We start from the raw sequence: 22,914 nt of genomic DNA on the forward strand, positions 1-22,914 counted from the left end.
CAAAAAATTACATATGATTTGTTCACTGTACAATTGTTCATCCAATTGTTTTGGTTTATCACATTTTAGAAGTAACAAATTTCATCATCTCATGCTTTATTTTCATCCATAGAATAGAAAAGGAAAATAAACTTTCTGTTGCCTTTTTTCTCCCCCCCGGTTTCTGGTAATCTTAGTTTTGAAAATGAGAGTCACTGAGCAGAATGTAAAATGGAGAAAATAGTGTCACTGCACCAGCAGAGGAAGCCTCTGGCAAAAGCCAGTTTAATCACTTCCACAAACTGGTTCCAGGTGTTTAGCTAGCCATTTCCAACAGGATTGTGGTGTGACTTTACTTAAAACTTTGGCAGCGAACAGGTAAATAAACACAATCAAACAGTACATCAAGCTGTGTAGACTTAGACCTTAACACAGATCAAAATCTGAAAGTCTTATTTTTAAAATGTAAATATTTAAGTCTTTTTTTAAATATAGGTTCTTCTATTTTAAAAAAAAAATATTTTTCCTTAAGCATTAATTATTATGTACCTTTGTTATTCATATTAATTAGTTAGGAGTCCAGTGACTGTTTTAATATTACTGCAGTAGTTTCATATAACATCTTTCGGGATAGAAAACATGCTTTAATATGCTATACATTAAAAATCAAACCACATACATGATGCTACCAGTTTCGTTATGCTCCTGCAAGTATCTGCAACATCAGACTATTATGCATGATGATCACAGAAGAGAAAAACCTAACTGGCAGAAGTCTCAATGGGCTTCAACCAGAACAAAAAAGTATACTTAATTTATGAGCTGAAAGTCTGCCTGCAGTTTGGCACATACAGCACATCACACCATGTAATTTTATAAAAATCAAATAACTTTGCAAATCACTTCAAATATTTCCTTTCTCATTGGTTTTAATCATGTTTGAAAGGAGAGAAAAAAATTACAGCATGAAATGAAAGCAAAATGTAATGATCTAGAACCGTAATTCTCCTGAACGAACGTTCCTAAATCTTTGGATCATGGACCACTGTCAAACTTCAAACGTAACAGGGAACTACTACGCAGCTTTCACATCAAACTTTTAATTAAAACCCCTAAATGGATGATATGATGCTGCAGATCAGTATCATCCCATGATTATATGTGTCTGCAGACCACAATTTGGAAACAAATATATTAAAGGATTAATTTTCCAAAGGGAATGCTAGTCTCTGGACTTCTTAGAATACGCATTCTATATATTGAGACACTACACAGTATCTTAGCATGCAAATACCTTAACACCTCCATTCTATGAGGTTTTAATAGTACAAATGAAAAATACCAGTTTGAGACAGGATTTTTTCATGAAATGTCATGAGACAATTCCAAGATGATTGTATAAAAAAAAAAATTACTTTATCCTAACATCTCCCTCTCAATCTAGATTACTGGGGTTTTTTTCCAAGCAAACTGACCAGACACACATCCTCTTTATAATAAAGTATCCATAAAGTGAGCTCAACAAAGTGATTTCCAAAGGTGTCCTAGAAAGGTCCAGCCTATGAACAGGAAAACCTCTACTTGCTTCAGGTCAGGCTTATCACTGCAGAATGTGGAAAAGAATTTTGGGGTTTATATACGTATATTATTTTTAATATAGATATTTACAATATAAAATTATGTTTCATATGTATGTGCATATATATATGAAGATGTTCAGAAGGTAAGGCAAAGGGAAAAAAAAAAAAAAAAAGACTGTATTCATTCTAAGGGCGTTATCTAAGTTTATTTAGGAAAAAAGAGAGAGAGGATTGTCCTGAAGCTGGAGTGGGACAGCCGTGACTGCTGGTCTCTGCCCAGCACTTGAGTGACAGAGCGGGGGGCAGAGTCGTTAATCACCGCCTTTGGGAACCGGGCAGAGAGGGAGCGACCGCCTTCCGCAAGGCTTCCTGCGATAAGGGGCCAGCGCCGGCGCGGGCACGGGGACGCGCACACGGACACACGAGGCAGCAACGCGCTGTTCACGCGACTGCAAACGTGACCCGCAGCCCTGCAGCCCCGGCGCGCACACACACACACACGCAGAGCCCTTTCAGCTCTCGCCAAACGTGCTTCTGGGGGCGCCGAGACCCGGGCGGGCAGGGGAACCCCCCCCCCCCCCCCCCCCTCCCCGCCTTCCCTCCCTCCGCAGCCCGGCGGGGGCAGAGCCAGCGGGAGCCCGCCCCGGGCCGCGCCGTGCTCCGCCGTCAGCGCTTGGCCGTGATGCTCATTCACGACACGGACCCACAATTTAAACGCTGAACAAAGGAAGCCGGACTGATACAGCGGTACAGCTGCGTTTTTCTTTTTTTTTTTCTTTTTTTTTTTTTTTTTAAGGACGATCCCAGCAAAACTTTCTTCGCTCAAAGTCAACGTGGTATCCCCCCGCCCCTTCCCAAGCCACTATTAAGTCTTTAAAGACTTGCAAAGAAGTGCAATTAAGGTAGGGGAGACAGAAGTACAGGCATTAATGCCAACACGTCCCCATATCATCCGATAACTTCCCCTTACATGCACAGTACAATACGAGTTTGCTGATCACAGCTTTTCCACTGTACCAGAGCCAAGTGCAGGCAATTACTTACACTTATGTAGACTTTTATAAGAGATAACAGTTATCTCTATTGAAAAGGCACAAGCTGGGTTGGTGGTTTGGGTTTGTTTTTTTTTTTTTTTTAGATTTGTCTTTCATTACTAAACTAGTTAAAAAACACAAAGGGGTTTCTGTGCAGGGCACTGATTCACCCCCCCCTCTGCAGAGCCCCACACGGGGAGAGCAGGCAGTCTCCTCGCACCGCCGAGCAGCGTTTCACCCAGGCCTGGAAAAGCACTGCCGTAACCCAGCCCATCCAGCTTTTAAAAAGCACGTGAAGGATCAGCGGTGGGTGCCGCAGCCCAGCCGCCCTCGGGAGGCCCGGGGGTGCCAGGGCCGAGCAGGAGGGGGCCGGGGGCGGCCGTGCCGGGCCCCCCTGCCCGCCGCTGCGGCCGGGGCGGGCCGCGGGAAAGGCGCCGAGCAGCTGCGCCCGGGCAGCGCAACAGCCCCTTGGGCGACGGCATGTCCCGTCATGAGGCGCTCCAGCCAGATCCAAACCACTTGGATCCAGGTGAAACAAGCCGCATTGGGCCCTGTTGCCTCCACTAGCCACGTCCCCGTAGCCAAGATAAAGGCAGGAGCAATCTACGCGTTTTTAATGCAAATGAGATGCAGCCCTCAGGCGCTTAGCAAATTGCCAATGCATTGGGGATGCCCCTGCTCTTTTAGCTTTGTTTCCACATGTGCTGAAAGTTGATGAGTGCTGGTTGTGTTTTTCTTCCCACCACTCAAGGACACAGCACAGATATAGGAAGTAGGAAAACCGATGTTTCGGTAGCGCATGTAGCCCAGATGGCCGCTGCCGGCCTCTTTAGTTATATCCAGTAGGTCTACCAGTGCCATTTCACTGGTATTTCTCCTAAAATTGACATTGGATAATTGTAACTCAGAGCCAGCATCTCGAGCAAAAAGAGAACATACTGCATTTATGGAGTCACCATCTCTGCAATCCCTTTTTAAGCAATACCATCTGACCCTTACACATTTCAGGGAGAGGATTCTGCATAGAAGGTCTACCTATCTTTATAAACCAGGGACATTTTCCATGCTGCAGAAGCATTACATGATAGCAAACGAAAGAGGGCTTCCATTGCCTTCATATGAACTCACACGTGTTTAAAGTAGATATTAAAAACATGATTCACCGTAATAAAGACATCCCAAACAACTATTTAAAGTGATTCAAAATACAACATTTGGGGGTGGGGATGTGGACCATACAGTGTGCCTACCTCTTCTCACCTCCCCAAAAAACCACAAACTCCCATAATAATAATAAATAAATAATAATGATAACAGCACATATTTATACTTTATCCAGAAGTACAGCAGAGTTCTCAACAAGATTAGGTCTCGCTTTCAGTTTCACTCACCACCGAACTACTCAGCTTTGAAGACTGCATTAGAGAGGTGTGGAGTGTTACTTAGGAGTTACAGAAAGTACATCGGCATGTTAAAGACGGAAAAAAACAGTATCGTAATCTATATAGGGAAATGATGGCTAAAACAGAAGATACGAGTCTAACACATTGCTCAACAAATCTTTTCCTCCCCAAATGCATGACATACAGGAGCTATGAATACTTACTAAACTTATGCAGAGGAATAAGTGGGTTATCTGTTGCGTGACTTACAAAGCCAGAGGAAAAACAAGGAGCAAATTTTTCATGGAAGACTCCAATCATACAGGCTGCGTTTGCCTCATTCACATCCTCCTCCTTTCACTGCACTTCAATGTGAAGAAGACAGCCTTAGCAATATTCATCTTAGAAATCCAAAACATTGCAGAGACCACACTGCAGCAACAGACGAATCTGCTTCACATGCATTGACGTACCTCCTCAACGTCTGAAAGAAATTCCAGCTCCAGTCAACCCACAAGAGACATGTTGCCTGACTGTACCTTGATGGTATTGTTTATGAAGAAGATGATTTACACACTCGTAATGATTTAAGCAGCTACTTTGCATATATTACAGAGAGAACCTGAAACATGTGACCTGCTTCACAGGGCAGGATTATACCTCTGTTCTTGTTGTGTCATGTGCAACCACATTATTTAGTAGTTAAAGCCCAAGCGAGCACTCTTGGTATTCCATTGCCCTTGCCGTGCATACAGTGCGAGAGTTTCGGCATGCCTCTGAAACCAAGCTCAGCCTCCCAACTTCTAAAGATAGACAGTTAAATAAATGATATAATTGTCAAAGGGGCTCAGTCAAACCTACCACATGGCTCTGCCCACTCAGGATTATGACGTTTGCTGGCAGACTTTTTAGGACAGGAAATCTTTCATGGTGTTAATAAATTTGTAACAATGATCATATTCTTAGGGGCCACTCCAATACAAACTTTCATTAGCACTTACACCGCCTCTCACAAAGCACTGAGAATGTATGTGCGTGATCATCATCAGTTAGGAATAAACAGTAAGAACTTTAAATCATTTTTTCTAATGTTGTTTTTAAAAAAAGTCAAAAGCTTTTCAGAGAAATGGAAACTAACATCCGAAGAACGGCTGGGCTCGTAGCCTGTCAGTGCTCCTTCATAATTTTGAGTTGTTTTTATTGATCCATACTCTTCTTATGCACAACTTCATTACTGCTTTGATAATTACAAGATAATTAAATACAAGACAGAGCATGTATCATGCTGGGGAATCATTTAGTGAGTGAACTGTTGTGCTGAAAAGTAGAATTCTTTGTCACTCACGGCACAGCGATAGATCAGTAACAAACATAACAGGAGCTATTTTGGGGGCAATCCAGTGGCCTACCAGTGCCACAGAGGGCAGCAGCAAAACATAAGGTTTGGAATTAAATGGAAGTTCCGCCACATTAGGCCTTCACAGTTTCCAAACACATAAAACAAGAGCATGTGTACCTCAACTTAAGAGCAAGTACAACACTTGCCATATAATATGTAAGAAAAATTAAGAAAATAAAGGCAAACTGGTGGGTGGAGGGTGGAGGTATCTTAGCAGCATGAGGAGTGAAGGCACCAAAGCTCTGTTCACAGGTCTGCCACTGGCTCACTCTAACACTGCAGTTATTTAGATTCCCTGTGCCTTGGCTCACCTGTCAGTACAATGGGTATAATACTTCATCCTGTCCTTAAGAGACAATTACTGCTTGTATAATACTCTGGGAACCTTGATTAAAATGCACTGCAGCTTTGTGATAAGTATTCCCTCTAAAAGAGTGTGCAAGCTGGATTTTGACGGTGGGAAGTACTACCCGACGGCTGGTAAAGAAAAATAATCATTCTGAATGAGAAGTATGTGCTTGACCTATGCACACCTGTAGGTGGATCCCTCATGGAATATTTTCTTTTTTCTTTTTTCAGTTACTATGTGTACATTACAAAGAGAAGAGCAGTGAGAATGGATAATTAAAAAGCTTTTGAAAAACCCTGGTATTTTCACCAGAGGATCACAGTGGGCCATCTTCAAGAACTCTGATGCAGAACTATATGTAATTAAAAAAAATAATTATTTGTAATGCTCCTCAAACCCTGTTTTCATTAAGGAGGGGAGGAAAAAAAAAAAGATCACTTTAAATATGAATGCTTTATGAATAAAGAAAAATTTTTTTAAATTGATGAGCATTCATTTTCCCATACAGTCGCATAAAGTCTGAGTAGTTCACGTAGAACATAATTATCAACGTTTTAAACCACATTTTCCCCTTGAAAATAAATAAATAAATAAGCATGCCAAAATCTTTTTTGTACATTAGGAGCCAGATCCAGCAGAAAACATCTGCAGACTTCTAGACCAAGCAAGCCCTGGAAGGCCATGGGTACTGGCTGCACCTTGTGCCAACCCCAAAAATTTGGCTGGTTCAGAAAGATTTAAACAAAACAAAAAAAGCCCTGCAGCTTTACATGTCTGGGAATTGTGGAACTGCATTAGGTTTATGAATAAAGAATAGGGGTGAGAAAAAAAACAACTCCTTTTAAAAAGGAGATCCCTGTCTCTCCTGTCCTCCGCCATTCCAGGTGCTAGACAGGGGCTCTCCTCCCTCCCCACGGACACCACGGAACAGCTGCAACCCAAAATGTGAGGTCCACCTGCACCCCCTGCTGTGGCAGGGGTGGGGGGCCCCAGATCCGGCGCTCGCCCTCCCTCTGCACATCCAAGGGGCGCCCGAGCATCCAGCTCCCAGCCACGCTCCTGGACGCACGGTAGCTGCCACTGGCAAACCCAGGGAAGCATCCCTGGGATGGGAGCCAGCCCGAGTCGCCCAGAGGACACTGCAGGGCCACCGCAGAGGGGCAGGCACTGCTCAGACGAAGAGCCACCTCTGCGAAGGTGGCCCTGGGACGCGTGGGTCTCGCCTGAGCCAGCACACTCTGTAGCCCCATGGAAGGATCGGGCCCCACAGCCAGCACAGGATCTCTACTACAGGCTTGAAGAGGCTCCACTTAGATGTCACGCTATCCTGAACGTGTGTGTGCGAACACAACGCGGGGACTGACAGCGTTGGCGTGGCTGCCTGCTCAAAAAGGAAAAGTTTAAGAAGTAAGTTAGGACGTGGGCCCTGTTACCGCAGCAGATGAAAACTGAAGAACCTGCTGCTAGAGTACTTGCCGTGTTTTTAGACTTTTGATAGAAAAAATGGCTTTTTCTGACTAGCTCTTCACTACATTCCCCTTCGCAAATGTCAAGAAACCTGCTGATTTAAGTCACACCTAGTCTTCTGCCCCCCTCAGAGGACCAGCCTACATTTCAGATCAACACCTAGCTCATCTTGTGCGGGTAGCCCTGCGCAGGGAAAAGGACCAGGCGGGTATTAAAAGACCCAGTAATAGTACACCCATATGTTCTGCATAAAGCCATCCCAAAATTTTGGTTTCGCAGTGTTCGCTTTATAGACACCTCCTCAAGAGGAACAGCAGCTGCAGTATGCTGCCTTGGTGAGCAGTGTGATACACGCAGAGATATGTACTTAGGAGAGCACAGAGGGACTCTGTGCCGTGACCATATAACTGCAGACACTTTGCAGGTGTGTATTTACAATACTATTTATATAGTGCCGAAAGTGGACTACATTAATATACAGTGTGCATGATTCACTGTCATTAGTCCTGCCTTCACTAATGTGGACCCTAAGATAAATAGTATCGCTAGAGCCTCTCCCGTACAATACACAGACTTGTTAGTTTAGTTATATATACAAAATTTCCAACTGCAATTAGATTTTTTTAAATTATAAAAAGTTCTTGAAGTGAAACCTTTGTTTATGAGTTGAAATGAGCCAGCTGACATTTAAAAAAAATCAAACTGAGAAGCCAAGAGATTTGTATTTAAAATGCAGAATAAGCTGGATATCTTAAATAAATAACATTAATCTGAACACACACTAAAATAAATCATGTATTTTAACAATGCTAGATAGAAATAATCATATTTATCATTACAGCTTCATATATACCTGTTGGATTACTGCTTTCAAAGCCTTAAGAAATGTACCAGTGTCTTTGAATTAAAATGTACTTTCTTTATGCTAAATCTGTGAAGGTGCTCTTGTGGGAAACAGTGCATTCTACATTAATTTTTTATTAAGAAAAAAGCTTACACAGCCTCAGAAAAAATAACCAAGTGGCAAAAATCCCAACTTTGTCCATTCATCCTTTGATTTTGTCTTTGCCATAATAAAATTCTATGAAAATGTTGCCAGAAATAAAGTTAATCTTCGCAGGGACCTTTTAATCTTCCTTTAAAACCAGGGAATAACTAGCCTGCAGTTCTATCAACCCTGATGCACAGCATGCTATAAAGATGAGATCCTTGTCATTTTTTGCCCATGTTTAACATTTAAGGAAGAAAAAAGATTTAATAGAAAAAAAATGCCTTGAAACTCAATATTCTGGCTAAGAAACATCTCAGTAAGACACGAAGATAATGTCTCACAAATCGAAACAGCAGCAGTAGTAACATCTGTATATTTGAATTAAGGAGCCAGCGTTTTCTATACAATTTTAAAAAGTGTTTTAAAAAGCCTTTGCCCGTTCTATAGCATGGGCACTGAAAGCCATAAATAACTGGATCAGTAAGTAAATTCACCATCTACTAGAAGAATGATTCCTGAGATAATTCAAGAAAGTAAAAAGAGCTTGCTTCTAGTAGTTAATGGGATAACCCGACTCCGAAGTCAGAAAGAGCAAAATATCTCCTTTTCATTAAAAGGGGGAGGGGGGGGGGCTTTAAAAGGTACACAATTACTTAGCTTTGCAGTGATTAATTCAACAACTGCAAAGCCAAAAACAACTTTAGGCACTTAACCATGAAACTGTCAGTTCTCTTTGCTTGAAGATAAAGCATCCAAAAAGTAAACATTAACTTCTGTGTTTTTTCTATGTGCGTATTCCATCATGAGAAGATGATAACCAAAGACTTACCAGGCAAGCTCAGCAGAGGCTTTTTATACCTTATTCCTCCTAACACAGAGGTGAGATGTGCCCAGATTCCATTTCTTTTCCTTACTGCCAGCTCTAATAAGAGTTCATACTGTTCCCTAAAACTTGACAGAAGGGACTGAAAATCAGATTGAAAATCTCTTCCCCTGGAAGCAAAGAGCTCATCACAGTAAGGGAGCTTTGATGATGAGGTGACCCCTATACTAACCACATCCTCTCCCTATGAAGGTAAAAGCAGGCACCAGCTCCTGCTCAGACCAGCTCTCCCAAGGAAGCAAATGGAAGCTCTGCCCAAGTAAGGAATGTAAAAGAGTGTATTTTATCATCTCTTTTAAATAAACTCCAAAATTGAATAGCTATCGAACAAACTGAAAAAGGGCAGGAAGCTTATGAACAAATTAAAAGAACAAATCAACATATTTCTCAGACCTGCAAATATTTAATGCAAGCACATTCTTCTTTCAAACCAGATGCCTATGAGCATTTTGATGGCTGCTCATAATCAAATGTGTCACTCGCAAAATTATAGCATTTAGGGAGGGTACCAGGCAACCGAAAATGGCTTTTGCTATAAGTATGTCACAAGCACATCTTTTAGCCACCTCAGAATTGCACACAACTTCACTTTATTCCTTTGCACTGACTGCGCGCTGGTTGCTTCACAGAAATACAACTGCAGTAATCTGCTTGACAGTAAACAGTAATCAGTAAATACTATTTACTAAGCAGATACGTGCCCCTGCTATTCCCTCAGTTTACCTATCCCTCATCTCTGCCTTCCACTCTCAATCCCCTCACTCTCAGAAATTTTAGGGGGGGAATAAATAAATAAATACAGGTAGGAAACCGGTGAAATCCTGTAGCTGGCAAGGTTTTCCTCTCTGAATGGACAAATTCTTAACTCCACGCAGCTCCAGACACTGAAGGATTAGATCCTAACCAGGGAAAACACAGGAAAATGGTAATAAATATCGCATGGTAATCCACGGGAACTTTGGTCCCCATGTGATTTTTCTATAATATCCTACAATAAATGGCATTACAACATCCATAATCTCAGCTCATATATCAGAGCGCTCTCTCCGCTCTCCTTCTTGCCCTTCCTTCTTTCATGTAGTGCATTTTCTAAGAAAATGTACTTTTTCTGCAAAAGTAAAGTCAATGCAGTCCCATTCATGACTGAAAGCAGCACAGTAGCTCAGTGAAAACTACCACGGACCATATCGCACTGCACGGAGCTACAGCTGAGGAGCGCAGGGTTTATGGCAATATTACTCTGGTAAGGTCTTGTCTGAAATTCCTTCTGACAAGACAAAGGAAGTCACAGTTTGCTGGAGAGAAAAAAATAAATAAATTGTATTCATATGCAGTAAGAGCACTTCATGTCATAGTAGATTTTACAATTCCTAGTTCTCTTTCTATTCAGGCATGTGTCTTTTGGGCAATAAATTCTGAAAACCCAGGAAGGTAAAGCTTGCTTAACCATGAGTTTCCTTTCACCCAGTAAAATAAATTCCACAGCTGCTTTTTCTTTCTCCTGTGACTATTTTTTAAGCTCCTTCCCATTGACAACTAGCCACTGTCACACTCCCCTATTGAAAATAAAAATCTTTTAAAATGCCAGCTTTTCAGTTTCTTAACTTTGTCCCATTCAAAATGTTTTGCAGCAGAAAGTTCAGCAGAGCTGCCAGGCCAGGTCATCTTTGTTAGTAAAGATTTTCGTATGTGTAAATAAAAATTGAGAAACAACTAAAGAAAAAAAAAAGCTAGACAAACCCATTTTAAATGTTCCTTAGATAACGCAGTACCACAGCAAATCTCTAAGGAAAGTTAAGCTGAGACTGCCATGAACACCAAATAAATTTGCACCACTGGGATATTTAAGGTCCAATAAATCTTACTTTCCAATGGTTTTAAAACTCCAGAAAACAGCTTCTCAGCTCTAGACTCCGTATGTTGTAACAAAACTGTCTACCTAGAAGTTATCGACTCAGACCCGCCACCTGTGAGAAATATTTTCAGAACGTGTTTGCTGAACCACCAAATTATGAAGACCTTCATTAAGAAAAAAAAATAAAACACAAACACACATATATACATACATAAAAACTAACCAAACAACTTACTCTTTTTCTGTTTGCATGATAATGCTCAAGAAAGTTGGATAAAAATGCCCCTATTTCCAATTCAAATTCTTATTAATTTATTTGAATTATCTCATGTTGCAGTCAACAACATGAAACCAACAACTAATTGTAAAAAAATAAAACGCAAAGCAATAAAATCCATCACAGTTCAGACATGATATGCTGAGCAACAGCAGAAGACCCAAGGGTTAACGTCAACCTAAAAAAAAAAAAAAAAAAAAAATCACACCATTGTGCGACTTATCTGATATTGTTAAAAATACTAACAATTGCTGAAAAAAAAAAATCAGATGGTATAGAAAAGCATTTTATTTACTATGCTGAAATTTTCTGCAGTTTGGTTGTATCAAAGGCACATTCTGTGGGCGATGAAAGTCACAGCTTCCTTTGGCTTGTCAAAAACACCCTGACGCCCATGGCATGGCACACAACTTTATGAGGGCATTACAGCCTCCTTACATGGACAGACCCGTAATACTGGAGCTTCAGTCGCTCCACTGCTATTTCTACAAGCCTTTCGGAGAATAGCTGGTCAGGAACAAGAGGAAAGTGTGGCTGTGAAGCCAGCGCATAGCAGCAGGGCTCAGAAGCAGGTGCACTACCTAAACCTACTTTTTATTTTCATTCCCTTTTGGGAGGTGAACTGATTTCAAACCAAAAGAATTGCTTTTAAAGGTGACAGACCAAACTGTGGTCCCACCAAAGGGCAGCTTCACACGGTGAAATACCGTTTGACCATCCTGAGTGGGGCAGCAAAAATGCAAGATGGAGTCTTACAAAGTGTTATCACTGTATCCTGAGTCCAGGGAAACTGCTTTAAAGTAGCAAACTGTAAGAAAGTGTAAGATGGATCCCTGAAAAACGCAGTTCCCTCTCAGTAAGCTGCAACATAATTAGGAAGTTTCCCAGTGAGGATCAGATCTTACTCTAGATGAAGTCAGCAGAAGTTCTGTCCCTTTCACGTACAAAGGGAGATTAGGGCCGTAATCAGAGGGGTTTAGTCAATCTGGTCATGTCTAAATTTCTGCCAGGTTGCCAGGCAAAGCAGGTTAGATTCACAAAAATCATTTGCCTAAAAATCAAACCAGCCCAAACATTAAAAAAAAAAAAAAAAAAAAATCAAATTATGCTAAACTTTGTTTTCTTGCTAGCAAACTTCATGTCATAAACAACTGAAAGGCAGTGATGCAAAATGGATTCTTGCCTAGATCTATAAACTTTTCCAGGAGTTGCAATATTCTGCATTTGATGACATCATGAAACTAACCACAAGTAAAAGTTGGTTTTCAATTTGTTCTACTTCTCCCTCATTAGTCTCTGTGTCAGAAATAGAGTAAGAACCCTCATTAAGTCACATTAAATTCTTTAAACTCATTAAGAGCTCAGAAGAAGAACAATACAAACACTGGCGTTTTTGTAAAAAATTATGCAACACAGATGGACTTTCATTTCCATGTATCTTTAGAATGTACGTATGTACATACGGCAGCCAAAGAGAGACCAATATGCATGAGTGAGAAGCGGAGAGGCAGAGTAACAGAGACAAGGCAGAGCATACCTTACATATGACAGAATGATACCTAGATAAAAGTGGATTATGCATGATCACTTCTGACCTGATATAGATGAAGCACTTAATGCTTTGTATCCTGAACTGTGGCAGCACTGGAGTCAGAGCCATAGCCCACATTTCTTTTCAATTAATGATTCCTTGGGACTTCTTCCAGGGAGAAGACAACCTTGAGGACAACACAGCCAGCAGCAATCAAGTGGCAATCAAACTTTTTGTCCATGGACTACTTTGATTGCTGCTAGTTGAAGATAAGTCTCCTATTCATACTTATGGACATATACATAAGATACAGGTGTGTTCAGAGTTTCAGCAGTCTTGGAAAGCATCTCTGGGTGTGCAAAGGGTGGCTATTTGTTAGACGATTTATTGTAGCTGAATGATTCAGATATACGTTGTTGATAACTTCTGATCTTACCCCCCATAAGACTGGAAATATGAGCTCAATGCCACAAAATTATTTACATTCCTACAGTGTGCTTAAACAACTATTACAGGATTAATTTAATCCATTATATTATTTTTTTTTCATGATGGACATAACATGCAAATAGGATTTAGTTCTGAAGAAAACTCCTGATCTGAAGAACGTGGAAGGAGACTAGATGGCATAAATTTCAGATGTCTGTAGCAGGCCCAGAAAGCAAACAGTATATACAGTAGATGGGAGACCTAAGTTACCTTTTCTTTCCTTCCTACCACTGTGACAGCTGAAATAAGATGCGGGATTTTTACTGACAGCACCCAGACCAGAGCATCCAGAGCTGGGTGCCAGGGTGGCATGGGCAGGCAGCCTCCACTCAGGAGCTCTCCTCTCCCATTTCTCTAAGAGACTCAGATACTGTTTACCTGCAAGGCACATGGTAAGGCTAATCTATTTTCACAAGCTTTTGCCTCAGGTATTTGGGGCAAGGTTTACTTTATTAATTGTGTGTGTGCGTGTGTGTCCATATCTACGCATGCAGGAGGAGAAAGCTCGGCAACAATCAGCATGCATTGCATTTTTGGTTTATACTCTGTAACTGCAGCTAGCAAACGCCTGATGAGTATATTTAATATACCTAAAAATGAGAAAACTAAATAGAAAAACAAACTGTGTTCAGATTAGGAAGTTGAAATTGGAGGTATCTTTCTTTCATTAACTGAATTCATGAAGCAACATTTCATCTGAATAATAAGTTTTGGATGATGTTCCACATAACTTACAGCATTTGCCTGAAGAGCAGCGTGTGAGAAAGATAAAAAGAATCATACTTTGGAAACACTGAAAACCTTCTACCCCCAAAGAAAATTGCTTTATCCTAACTCATTTAACTTCCATTAAACATTAAACCACATCTGCACATAGGAATTTTAGGCGATACTTAACTTCAGTATCTACTTCAAACTTTTCTTAGATCAGTTGAGAATTTGTTTTTTAAAATAATCCCAGTAAAGTCACTGGGATATCCAAAATCAGTCTGCAAGGTATCTGTCTAGGCAAAATATGCTATCCTTTTTTTTTTAAAATTAACTACTAGCAAAAATTTCCCCCTGCTTTTTTTGTGAACCACCAAGCTCTATGTTTAATGTTTTAAGTTTCAGTATGTATTTCAGACTTGCAGACTTTGCAAAGTAGGTCAGGAATACCCAAAGGATACACATTTGAAGGCTACAGATAGCAGAACACACCATTTACGGGTCTGTATATACACATACATATACATTCTATATAATATAGGTAGATAGGTTCAATGATTTAAACACATTACATCTATACTGTGTGTTTCAAGAACATTCAGATATTTACACTGTTAGATCACCACTCATTTTAGACCTACACTAGTGCCAGCTGCCAAAAAAAAGTACACAAATCAAAATATGTTACCTTTGTTCACACAATACTGCTGTTCATTATATAATAGAAACTGTCATGCTTAATCTTCCAGGAACCAAGAACTGGTACATTCTTGGATCAGAGGTGGCTTGAAATGGTTTGAGGCAAAACTGAAGCATATTGTTTAAGTAAATCTTGCTGAGAAACATAAGCGCATTGATGATTTTTAACATCATTTTTTACAGACTTTTTCAGATATATTAGTAAACTAAAAATGCCAGCATTCAAATGCAGAGAGATGAACACATCAGTGCTTTTTCTATAACATTTTTACAATATCAAATTATACATTTCCTCCTGCATCGTCAGCCTCACTAAATGTAATGGGGGATCTGAAAAGGATGGTTGAGAACAGACGCCACAATGAAGTAAAACGTACCTATAAAAATTACATGTTGACTTTGAGAATACCTCAAAAGTAAATTTTTCCTTGGGAGTTCTCAGTATTGTCCAAGTACCCCAATGTTTATTACGGGCACTAAGCTACAGGCTGTGAGATTCATTTTCCATTAGAGATGAAAAAATTGCCAAAAGCAGCATTCAAAAATATGTCTACAGCATGATACAGAGAAATATAGAGAAATGGCAGAAATACCTTAAATTCTTCAGAGTTTGAACTTTTTAAACTCGTATTTTATTCTGAGAAAATGCTAAGTAAAAGTAAGTACACTTCACTTATTGAGGAAAATCTGTTTTACAGCATTACGATTCCAAGACTTCTTCAGATTTTTAAGACTACAAAGGAAGTATTTTACAATTTCATCTTTAACAACACAGATGATACAATATTCATCAGGCAGACACAATCTTACTTACAGACAGACACAGACACACACAACTCTGCAGAGACCAATTCTGCAGCCTTTACTGAATTCAAAAGTCCCCCTGACGTCAGTGAGTATTTTCAAGAATGAGAATTGCAGGATCAGGCCCAAAAAGTGCTTATGAAGATGAGATGTTACTTCAACAGATTGAATGTTAGATTAAATATAAAGATTGAGGCAAGACAAGTCTGGGGTTTAAACCCTAGGGAGGATTGACATTTAAACTGTTGCCACTGAATTATAGCTCTCCACATTGGGTGGGGTAACCTCCTACTGGGTGGAGTGTCTTCCCTAAAGGAAGGGAAAACTGGCACAAGCCAACTTGGTCTTTGAACGATTTCCCTACTTGCCAACTTATGAAGTCGTCCTGACGTCAACTTCGTCAAGAAAGTCTATTGCCCAACTCCATCTTTTACCGTAGAAAGTTTGCTTGTGTTCAAAACCCCAGCAGACGTAGAAGAGAAATTAATGAAATAAGCCAGATAACTAAACAAAAGAAAGAAATTAAGAAAGAAAATAGAGTAGACTGGATTTTCCTAAGCACAGTTAATTTTTAAAAATCCTTTTGTTGGGTTTTCTTGTTTCCAATATCAGCTTGACACAAATAGATACAGATCAGTAGAGACTGTTACTAAACATATTTTAAAATCTGGTTTAGCTTTAAAACATGGGGTGGAGAACGCACAGAAAGTGGCTGCTCTGCAAGATAGGATCTCTCCTGTCTTCTGCAATGGGCAGTGAATATCTTCCCAATCAGTGTCACTAACAGGTGTAAAATGCTCTCATACTAGGAAAATAAAATTCACTGAACTACCACCAAAGGTATGTTTAACATAATATTCCTCTCTGAATCAAAATAAACTGTTTCTCCGAAAGGCTTTGGGTGCTGGGGGGGGGGGGGGGGGGGGGGGAATCAAACAAAAAGAAAAAGGATAAAGCATCTTAAAATGCCCATGGGAAAAAAAAATAAAAATCACAAAACAGTTTAAGTTACCGTAACCTGAAATGCACCAGCCATCACAAAGAGCAATTGGAGAAATCCAGCAGAGCTCAGCAGGAAAGATTTTTAATAACAGATTGAAAAACAAGAATAAAAATAACTGCATCAACAGGGCCTTTCTTCCTCAGGCCACAAGCCCGTTTTTACTTGAATTTTAAAAAAATGGCAGTTTGGCCACTAAAACCAATCCAGAACATTATTAAAAGTTAAAAGCTACCAATTACTTCTGTCTGTTCTTTTAAAGCAAAGTTTGGCATTACGTCAGTTGGTTTAAAGAAAACAAGAAAGAGAGAGAGAAAGAAGGAGAGAAAGTTTCCTGCTTGTATAAATTAAACCACCAGGGAAGGTGTCTAGCCACTTGTAAAGCATTTATTACAGGTTTTTAAAGGGCTAGTAACATTTTAAAAATTAAATATTTTAAAATAAATTTAAGGGGGAAAAAAAAGACTCAATCTGAGCCTGGAAAGAAAGCAGACTTATGAGAAATTAGATACGCGTGAACTGCAGCTGAGAAAGTAAAAATTACTATTAGCACTAAACCTTGCAATTTAAAATAATTCTATTTTCAAGGCAGAAATAATCCTATTGTAGCTGCTGTACTCGCAGGCATCCTCTACAAGCACGGAAAAGTTTCACCGAACTTTACGGGCTGGAACCAACTGGGTTCTGTAGAACATCCTACGAAAGCGCCACTCATGGCAGCTATGCAATTTAATGAAGAATTTTCTCTCTATAGCTTTTCTAAATCCACATACAGAGATCCACAGCAGGAGTAAGATTCCTTAGTTAACACGGCAGGACTGTAATAAAAATCACTGATAGAAAGATTAGCAATTTCTATTAAATTTTAGATGTATTTTCCACTGGTGGTGTTACTATTAAATTTTAAAGAACCACTTTAAAGGTACTAGAAAATAAGAAACTGATAGCACAGAACATGAATAAAACATAGACGGCTATTAAACAAAGTTTCTTACACGCAGCTACGCCAGTTCACCTAAATCACAGTCTTCTAAACCCCATGACGCCAAATCAGAGACTCCTCTGACTCCAGACGACACATCAAGTGGAATGGTGTTCAGTTGTGCAACGCTTCTGGGGTGTGACAAAATGTCCACTGGGGACTTATATCGAGACCATGGTAGTGATTCTCCCATTGCTCCGTGTTTCATTTGAGCCTTGGTCTGCATGACAAGAAGTCAGAATAATATGCCACCGCTCCTCTCCCCCCCCATGCTCCTCTGCCCCAGCAGCGTTTCTTATGTTCTGGGCACATATACAACTGGCTGAGGAGCTGCGTTCTGGAAGGCCCTTTATTGATTAGGTGCAAAACAACATCAAGAAGTGAATAATACGCATAATCTGGAAAATGTAGTTGCATGTCTTGCCCTTGTAAACATTTACTATTTAACGGTGTAATCATACTTTAATCCTTCACATCATCTGATATAACTCATTATGTGTTTTTCTTTTAATTAGCAAACACACAATCCAAAAAAAGCAAAGCCCAGAAAGTATGTACGTACCATAAAAACTGAAGCGAAAATAGTCTTAAAGTAATCAAATATTCTCTCTTTGGATGCAGGCTTATCTTTTTAAAGTCAAAAGAGAACTTCATTGGCACAGGGTAGGAAACAGAACTCCATAATTCATGACAGTAACAAGAAAAAAAGTTCTTCTTCTCCAGGAGGACTGAAAAGGGCACTTTTATTTATCTTCTGGACAGACAAAAATAGTAGAACCTCGACCAGATATGCTGTAATTAATGTATCCAAAGGTCAGCAGGCAATGGTATTTATACAATAGATGGGTGCAGACTACGCTGGTTATAGTATTAATCACCAGTATTTGAAAATAGCATTGTTTTCTTACTAGGTAAGTACTTCAGAAAGTTTCAGAAACAAAAAACAAACCTCTTTTCCTCACACCTGCCTGCTATTCTTCTTAACCAATTGCTTTTTAACTCGTAAGGTTGTAATATTTGGGACAAAAATGTCCGAGTTTACAGTCGCCCAGGACTGCCAAAAACAGACCCAGACTACCTCACTAGTTGTGTTGAGGAAACTAAATTAAGCAAGGGCAAACACCAACTGGAAAGTTGTCAGTTTACTGAATGAATGGCTTCATTTTACACACCGGTTAGAATATCTTAATCGGAATATATTTCTGTTCAAGGCCAATACTTTTACTACCAGGTGGCAGTTTGTTTTAACTGAAACTGTATTAAAAATGTAATTTATTTCCACTTTACTTCAGCTAACAAAAAGGGTTGTCAGATTCCCAGCCTGTCATGTTCAAAAATATTTAACCATAAACTTTCTCACAATGTTATATTTGGTGTTACCCACAAACCTTTATTAAAGCGATACTGCCAGTGTGGCTGCAGTTAAGATCTGAGAATGTTTCTATTAAGATTATTACATTAAAATATTGTCAAGAGTTTGTAAGAGACATAAATATTCATACACATACGCCCCCCACCAACTTAGAAAGAAAGTTCCACATAAAAAGAAAAATTTAAATACATACCCAAAGTTGCCTGTTTGTAATTAAAATTTTGGGTTTTCCTAAAGATCTTTGCTAATTTTTTAACTCTTTCACACTGTAATGTAAAATAGTTTTGTTTCAAAGCAACTGCCTGATAAAGTGCTAAAAGAGGTAATTCGCATGAACAGAAAGTAATTAGTCATTGTTTGCACAATGCTTTGAAAATATAAAACCCTATGTGTCAACTAGCATTAAAATATAGTATGATTGAAATACAGAGATTTAACGAGCAACCATTGCATCTCACAGACACTCGAGTCCACACACAGTACTACGCTGTTATTAATGCACAATCACGATATGTGAATAATACTCTTCACACGCAGCCAGAGCATGCATGATAATGGTGTGTACTATGAAAGTTTACTACAAACGATAGACAACACATGATAGAAAAATAATCCTGCTAGGGGGTCATAAAAGAACACTGAATTTACTTGATCACCGATAAAAATATAAGGCAACCCACAAAGCTACCGTATAAATTATGCTAAAAATGCATTAAAAATATAAGAGAATAACCTGGCTGCATCGTGTTTGATGCCCAAAGAAGTCTCAGATCTCTGAAGTTGCCATTTACATTTTTTTTCCTTTATTAACATTACTATGAAATATAGAAAAAAAATAAAGCCATACTTTCACAGGCAAAGATTGCCCAGCGTTATTTAGAGTCTGTTTTAGAGGATCACAGGCAAAAGATGTAAACTTAAAAGCTGATCCAACTTTGCCCTTTACTTACTTTGTTGTGACTATGCATATGCAGAGTTTCAAACAGAGAAAAGTTATTATATGTAACCAAAAAAAGTGATAATCAGAACAGGGTGGATTACAAACTGACTACTCTCATATCTAATCTCTGTTGGTTTTAAATAGGTGAAGCAGACTTCTGTTGCCACAGTCTGAGGATTAACTTGTATATAGGCACTGATGCACTACTGAACTCCAGTGTTATTGATTCTGGTGGCAAACCTCAAGCAGGTATACATTTTTCAAGAGGAAGAAAGAAAAAGACTTTTTTTCCTCTCTACAGAGAAAGGTTCCACTTGTTTGGTTTGACCATGTTATTAACAAACTTTCATTCAGTGGTTAAAAAATAAAAAAAAAAAAATCTTTCAAAGTGTTGATATCATTTCCAGACAGTCTTGTCAGCATCACAATTTACAGGAAACAGTCGATGTTCTCAAACAAACCCTGTATTTACTCATAGACCCAGAGTACTTGAAAAAAAAAAAAATTGCTCACTCCTTTGGAGGGCTTTTTTTAAATGTCACTCTGGTGGAATATCTGAGAGAGCTGTCTAACCTAAAACACATATTGTGAACATGAGGCAAACACAAACTGCAGTTCAGAAGACTACTGTAACTTTTATTCTCATTTTGTCCACGTCAGGAACTGGCTCTTGCCACTACTTTCCTTTGCTGCCCCTTGCATTTTTAACTCTGGCAGTCTTCTCTAAATGTTCAACTTTTCCTAAAACCAACAGGAAAGTAACATGATGCCACCAACATCCATAGCATTCAGCTGCGTAGTTGAAGAAGACAGCCTGCATGGCAAAGAAGTTTGATGGTTCCTTGAGAGACTTACTGAACTCGGTTAACTAAAACCTGAAGCGTATTAAATTATTGTTTGTTTCAATCAACACTCAAAATGCGCTGCATGCTGTAAAAGCAGTGAAGGCAGCACTGTCCGCATAATAGCTTACACTCTTTTTACTAAAAAGTATTTTTCCCTCGGAGGAGCTTTGTCGCCTTGGTTCCCCAAGTGTGCCGAGGTGCCCCTGGCTCCAGCCCTGCCAGGCGCTGGCGGAGGAAGGAGTGATGGAGGGGAGACGTCTCTCCACTTCAACTCATCACTTATCCGCACAGCTCACTCAGTGCACTTGAGAAGTTTGCCATTTGCAGATACAAAACAGAACCGATTGCGAAAAAAAAAAAAAAAAAAAAAAAGATAAAATATAAAGGAGGCTAGCGGGCCCCACTAGAAACAGCGTAGGAGTGCCGGGATGTCTGAGTGCCTTGATTTGCAGCAGGGAGGCGGATAAACAAAGCCCCCGAAATGTCAAGCCCCCTCGGGGAGCCGCTCGCGTCCCAGGGCAGCGCGGCGGGCAGCACCCGGGACCGACCCTGCCCGGCCCCGGCGCCGCGGCCGCTCGCCCCCGGCCCCGCGCAGCCCTCCGCGCAGCCCCTCCATCCCGGCCTCGCCTCCATTCATTCCTCCCTTCCGAAAAGCAAACACGCGGGTAACTACAGCGGGGAGCAGCCCCCCGCCGGCAGCCCCCGAGGACGAGGGAAGGGGGCGGGGGGGGGGGGGGGGGGGGGGGGAAGTGAGACGCTCCACAAAGTTGTGGCAGGGAGAGCCGAGCGTGGGGACGCAGCGCTGAGAGCAGAGCTTCGCCTTTAAGAGGGAAAAGTTTTACGTCTCTCTGCGCTCTGATTTCAAAAAAAACAAAACAAAACAAAACAAAAATCACCACCACCATGTCGCCTTTTCCCCCGGTGTGACCGGGAGGGACCCCGAGCTCCCCTCCCGGCGCAGCACAGCTCCGCACCCGGCCTCTCCCGGTGTGTCCCCGGGCAAGGAGGAGGAAAAGGGGAAGTTGGGGGGGGGGGGGGGGGAGAGAAAAAAAAACAACTTTTTCCCAAACTTACTACTCTTCATGATGGTGTCTCTGTGCCCCGCTTGTCATGATCCCCATTAAAACTTCCAGCAGCGGCAGGAGCGGCAGGACTGTGCGACTGCAGCTCATCGGATGCAAACCCTCTTTGCTCGTCTTCTACTTCCACCCCCCGCGTCTCCCTTCCCCTCCCCCCGGAGCGCCCCGGTGCCGGGGAATCGGCGGCCGCGGAGATAAGGCGCGGAGAGGCGCGGAGGGGAGGGCAGAGCCGCACCAGCCCGCGGCCGCCGCCGCCGCTCCCCTCCCCGCCTCCGGGCCAGGGGGCTGCTCCCCCTGCCCGCCGCCGCCGCTGAACTTGACCCTCCCGACTCCAGCGGGGCTACCGCGGTTTTGAAGTCGCCAATTTCCAGCCATCACACATGGCTTTGACCCACCGGCGGGGGGAAGGGGGGGCGCGGGGGGGGGGGGAAGGGGAGGGGGGGGGGGGGCGCTGCACCAAAAAAAGCCTGTGAAATCCGAGCAGCCCCCCGCTCCCTGTGATTATGCCCACCCCCCGCTTTTGTTTGTGGTTGACTTGTTTTTTTTGGAAGTGGGGGTGTTTTGGGGGAGGGGGGGTGCACCCGCGCTGCCCCCCCCGGCCCCCCCTCCAGGCACACGCCGCGCCGCCGCGAGCGCCGCGCCCCCACCCCGCGCGGCGCCCCCCCCCCCCCCCCCCCGCCCCGCGCCCGCCGCCGCGCCGCCCCCTCCCGGCCCGCCGGCCGCGGCGCCCTCCCCGCCGCCGGGCCGCCCCCGCCCGCGCCCCCCCGCGCCTTACCTGTTGATTAACCGTCAGCAACAGCCCCGGCAGCCTGGAAGATGGTGGAACCGCGGCGTGAGCCATGAACCGTCTCCTGCTGCCGGCGGAGTTGGCCGCGGATTATGTGGCGGTGGCCGGGGAGGGGGGGGGGGGGGGGCGGGGGGCCGCGGCGCCGCTGCCTCCCCCCTCGGCCCCGCTCGGCGGGGAGGGGGCGACGGGCCCGCCGGCCGCCGGCGGGCGGTGCGGGGGCGGGGGCGGGGGCGCGGCGGGGCGGGGGGCGCGGGCCGGGGCACGGCGCGGCGGCCCCGCCGGCGGCGAGGCGGCGGCCTGGGAGCGCGGGGCGGCCGGCGCGTTATCAGGACTGTTATCGCTTGTCAGGACCTCCGTCTCCCCGCATTACGTCAGTTTCAAGACACCAACACTATTAATATCAAAGGAGCCTTCGCGGAGGAAAGCGCCACCCCAGACGGAGCGCCCTTAAAGAGACAGTGCAGGCGGCCCCGCCGCGCGGC

The 22,914-nt window shown here is 42.3% G+C and overlaps 1 protein-coding gene across 3 annotated transcripts in view; it reads right to left on the reverse strand.

Annotated features, from left to right (window-relative positions):
* TRPS1 (transcriptional repressor GATA binding 1) overlaps positions 1-22,515 on the reverse strand; it is a 218,330-nt gene extending 195,815 nt beyond the window's left edge. For 2 of the 3 annotated variants that reach the window (XM_074886789.1, XM_074886769.1), the window contains exon 1: positions 22,421-22,515. The gene's annotated coding sequence lies outside the window, so the exon portion shown is untranslated. Of the gene's footprint in view, positions 1-21,640; positions 21,951-22,420 lie in introns of those variants that run through there. The other variant, XM_074886779.1, reaches the window with a different exon arrangement.
* Between the last annotated feature and the right edge of the window lie 399 nt (positions 22,516-22,914).

Source organism: Strix uralensis, chromosome 1 (genome assembly GCF_047716275.1).
Source record: "Strix uralensis isolate ZFMK-TIS-50842 chromosome 1, bStrUra1, whole genome shotgun sequence".
In the NCBI taxonomy this organism is placed as follows: Eukaryota; Metazoa; Chordata; class Aves; order Strigiformes; family Strigidae; genus Strix; species Strix uralensis.